The following is a 5,378-nucleotide window of genomic DNA, read 5'->3' as shown; positions in this document are numbered from 1 at the left end:
GACCTTTTGACCTTCCTATGTATTATTAGGGACTTATAACTGAAATATTATTCCAAGTTTTATTTTTTCAAACTGCTCTTCTAATATTTTTTAGTACCTTTTAAATTAAAATATAATTAAACCATGTTTCCCTTCCCTTTCCTCTCTTAGCCCCACCCAGATTCCCTCCTTTTAACCTCTCCATGTCTGCCACCTCAATCTCAAATTGAGTGACTTTTTTCTTTGATTATTATTGTTACACATGTGCATGCACACACACACTCACACGGACTCAGACACACATACACACACTTACATAAATGCACAACATGTAGATGCAATCTGCTGGTTTTTGTTGTGTATATGTGGCTTCAGGACTGACCACTTTGTACTGGATAACCAATCAGGGCCTTAGTCCTGGGATGGACTAATCCTCTCTCTTGGCAGTCATTAGTTGTCTGTGACATATTTCCCTGCTTTGGTATGAGCAGTTCTATGAAGAGACACCATGACAAGGGAACTCTTGTAAAGAAAGCATGTGATTGGGGTCTTGCTTACAGTCCATGATCATCAGGCCAGCATCTGTAGTGGAAAGCAGTGACTGAAAGCTTTAAGTCCTGATCCACAGGCAGCAGGCTGAGAGAAGCAGAGGGGAGGGGAAAGGAGAGGAAGGGAGGAGAGGGGAGAATAGGGGAGAATAGGGGAGAAGAAGGAGCAAGACTGGGCTGGGGCCTGGATAGGCCTTTTGAGAGGTCAAAGCCCACCCCTAGTGACATGCCTCCTATGACAAGGCCACACCTCCTAACCCTTCCCTTATAGTTCATTAATTTGGGGACCAAACATTATCTTATAGGGGTCAGTCTACTTCAAACCATCATAATGTCTACTGGTATTGCCATTGTACCTGTCTTGTTTATGCAGTCATTTCTAGGAGAGGCAGTCTTTCAGCAGAATTCCTGGTATTCCGATTCCTAGAACCTGAAAGATGTTTGAGTGTCAAATCTCAGCTCTAGGAAAGCTGAGGCAGGAGGATTGAGTTCAAGTCCACCTCGGTTGCACAGTGAAGCTCTACTTAAACAAACCAATCAACCAATTACCTTAATCTCATTTCATTTTATGCATATTCATCTGAGGAAGAAGCTATAAACAGATTTGTGCTTTTCCAACCTAGAAAAATTCTGAGGGATAACATTATGATCTTGCTTTCACAATTCTGCAATGTACCAGGATCTGGATTCTGAAATCAAACTTGTAGCGATGAATGATTTATAGTCCTGAAGCTATTTGTGAAGCTGAACCAAATGTGGCAAAGACCGAATCTCTCTCTTTCAACATAAAGTGGTGAAATTTCCACTATTTCAAAATTTTGTTTTAATTATAGCCCTAGTGTAACTAATTTTATCCCCTCCCCCAATTGCTCTGTGTTTTCTCGTTTGTACTTACCAGCTCAGCATTTCCCCATCTTTCTTCTCTCCTTCCTACCTCTTTGAGCAGAGCAAACATAGATTTATTAAGTAAAAGCGAGGAATAGGAAGGTCTCCAATGGAAACCCACCTCATATTTATATCATAAGAGACATTTTACAATGGTTGTTCCTGACAAACTTCCACCATAGGCAGTATTCAGAAAGTCAGCACAGTCAGCAATGTGTGCTGGCTCCCACTTGTAATCTCAGTCCTGGGGTGGGGGTGGGGAGTGGAACAGGGCATTCAGAGAGCTCGTTCAAGGGCAGCTGCGTGGTGAATTCCAGATTCCAGATCAACCCCAAATGCTTAGCATGATCACATGTCAAAAAAAAAAGTTCAAAGTATTGATCAAAACAACAAAACCTGTGTAGTGATTTACTTCATGTGCAATCTTTAGTGCGTTCTTGGCCTCATTGAAGAAGAGAAGTGTTGGCAAGCTCAATAATAATGAATCATGAAGTGGGCTCACTTAGGAGCAGAGTGACAACACTTATGTGACCAGAGTTGTGTGTCTATGTACTAGACAGCCTGGGGTACTGACCATAGAACACACTTCTTTAATATAATCTTAATCTTATTGCACGGGTAGTAGAGATAATTTCCAGGTTTAATTTTGGTTTTGGATACTCTTTTGCTATTATTTTAAATTGTGCTTTCTGTTGACATACAAAGAAATGTCTTTCACTGTGATTTTGTTTTTATGTTTTTGTTTTGTTTTGTTTTGCATCTCCCACTGTCCTTCCTCACACTGCTGCGGCCTTTCTTCTCTCATTGGACTTTCTATTTCCCAAATAGTCTACAATTCTGGGGCTAGGGAAATATCTTAGCAGATCAAAGTGCTTGTCAGGCAGAGGTTTTGGATCTGTCTCTGAACTCTTGCAAAAAATTCATATATCCCCTGCACTCCTGCTGAGATCTAGGAAGTAAAGTCATGAAAGAGGCTAGCTAGCCTGGAGCTAGCCACATCAGAAACAAGACACGTTACCTTAACAAGATGGAAGGCAAAAACAAAATCCAAAAATCACCCTCTGGTCTCCATAGATGTACCACAGAATATGTATGTCTGCACATGCATGAGTGTGCACGCACCCGCCGAACCCCCCCACAAATAAAGTCTCCCATTCAGCTTTCATGTCATATGTTCTCCATTCTCTTTAGATTCACTCCCTTCCCTTTGTTAAAACTTCTTTCCCTATCACAGTTGACTTTGTACTTTCATATGTTACATATATATGAAAAATTGTAAAGTTATTTTTAAAGATTATTTCATTTTTATTTATATAAACAAGTGTTTTTCCTGTTTTTAATGTCTATACAGCACACATATGCCAGTGTCTGTGGAGGTCAGAAGAGGGTGTTTGATCCCCCTTGAACTGGGATTACAAACGGTTATAAGCCACCACGTAGGTGATGGGAATTGAGGGTTCCTTTGGAAGAGGATTCAGCGTTCATAACTGCACCCATCTCTCTAACCCCAGAGACTTTTCCATGTGTCTTCAGGCAGCAGCATTGTGCATTCATGCAGGGCACCTCCATTCAAGCGATGCTTGATTTAAAGGTGATGGGTTTGCGTGTGGGGCAGACAAGGGGTAGGCCTGTGATGGTTAATCTGTACTGTCATTTCAAATGGATTTTGAGTCTTCTGGTAGATACACTTCAGGACATGTCTGAAAGGGTTTTCACACTGAGGTGTGAAGACAGGAGATGACTGTGTGTGGCAACTCTTTATGGTCAGAGGGTCCACACTGAGTAAGATGGCGTAAAGAGAAAGCCAGAAAAGCATTGGCTTTTCTTTTTCTATACTTTCTGATCTGCACAGATGTTAGCAAGAAGTCTCATACGCCACCTGGAATATTCAAAATTGCTCATCTCTATGTTTTGCTATTACAAATGGGCTGTGTCATCAAATTATCAGTCAAAGTAATCCTCCTTTCTCTTTAAAAAATGGAGGTGGAGGGGAACCAGACACAGGTAACCAAAAGAAAAGGTGAATAAAAAAACCACAAACAAACAACATAATGAAAGCTTTAAAAAACCAATAAAGTAAAAATACTGCTAAAACTACAGTTAAAAAAATGAACAAAGGGAATGTACAGGAAGGGGGAGAAGCGACTGGCAGTGGTGGTGCAATCCTTTAATACCAGCACTTCGGAGGCAGAGGCAGGCGAATTTCTGATTTCGAGGCCAGCCTGGAGTAAGTTCCAGTACAGCCAGGGCAACACAGAGAAACCCTGTCTTGAAAAATGAGAGAGAGAGAGAGAGACAGAGAGAGAGAGAGAGAGAGAGAGAGAGAGAGAGAGAGAGAGAGAGAGCGCAGTATGGAAAGCCATCTCAGCAGAACATAGGAAGTCAGCTTGGATCCACAATTTGACTTGGAGTTGTTCGTTGAGACGCTCCCAGACACACCCCTTCCCTTAGAACCCCTTCCCATGCAGAGGCTGGTCTCTGGTATGCCACGACTGGACATTTCTGTTTTTCATATATTCCTTGTTTGTGTTCAGTTTCAAAAAAGTTTATTTTTTCTTCCAGTTATCTTTTCTGAAGTCATTTCAATATATCCAACCTATTCTTCTTTTACCTAGATGCAAATTTCTTTATCTTTTATTTTTATTTATTTATTTTTTTTTGAAACTGGGTTTCTCTGTGTAGCCTGGGTATCCTGGAATTTGCTCTATAAACCAGGTTGGCATTAAATTCAGAGATCAGTCTATCCCTGTTTAATGAGTGCTGGGATTAAAGGCATGTATTACTACCGAGTGACTTTATTTTAAAACTTTAGGCAAATTCATCTCATTAGTTTAATGTGTGTAATTGTTTTGCATGTATGCATATTTGTGTACAATATGAGCGTTGTGCCTGCAGACGTCAGAAGATGACCTTGGGTCCCTTGGGACTGAAGTTGAGGATGGCTGGTTGTGCCATGTGCATTATGACAACTGAGACCCACGTCTTTGGTGAGGGAAGCCAGTGTTCTTAACCACTAAGCCCGCTCTCTTGCCTCAGTTACTAATTGTTTAACATATGTGTAATTGACATAATACTTCAGAGTGTAACTCGCTGACCTTTGAAAAGCAAACACCTCCTCCAGTGAGACCATCAGGGTAGAAACACAGAGAAGCACACAGAGCTCAGGGGGACTTCCTTGTTGGAAGGTTTCCTCTTGTCCTGGGAATCATCTGTATTCAGAATAGGAAAGGAGCATCTTTACTACCCATTTAAGTGGTGATCAAGCTGTATTCACTCAGATGTTGTTAGAGCTATCAGCATAGTTAAGGGAGAACCTATTAGTGCGAATTATTCATACCATCTGTTAATGCTAGCAAGCCCTCTGGGACTTTGACCCTTCCTTTACTTAAAAGTTCTGATACAGATTGGTTTACTAATGCAGGACATTTCATGTTTGTGAAGTGACTTGAGATCAGATGGTTTCACCTGCTACTGAAAACTATATGCAGACAAATGTGTACAATGAGTTTGTCACAAGAGGGCACCCCTGCCTCATTCTCTAAAGTGAATGCCACTCTGGGTATTAATTCCAGAGGAATGATCATAGAAATGCAGTTTGGACCCACAGAATGAACTTGGAGTTCTTTTTGGTCTTGTTTTGTTTTGTTTGTTTTTGTTTTTTGGATTTGTTTTTTTTTTTTTTTTTTGAGACAGGGTTTCTCTGTATAGCCCCCAGCTGTCCTGGAACTCACTCTGTAGACCAAGCTGGCCTCAAACTCAGAAATCTGCCTGCCTCTGCCTCCCCAAGGGCTGGGAATACAGGCATGTACCACCACTGCTCAGCTGAACTTGGAATTCAATAGACAATTATCTGACAGCAGGGGAGTTCTGTTCATGAAAAATTATTAGTATCATAAGAGGATATTCATTTATTAGTTTTTTGGAAGTAGGATTTCTCTCTGCAGCTCTGAGTAGTCCTAGAACTTA

This window comes from Apodemus sylvaticus, chromosome 7 (genome assembly GCF_947179515.1).
Source record: "Apodemus sylvaticus chromosome 7, mApoSyl1.1, whole genome shotgun sequence".
Lineage (NCBI taxonomy): Eukaryota > Metazoa > Chordata > Mammalia > Rodentia > Muridae > Apodemus > Apodemus sylvaticus.
The sequence above is the reverse complement of the archived record's forward strand: the minus strand, read 5'-3'. Positions refer to the sequence as shown.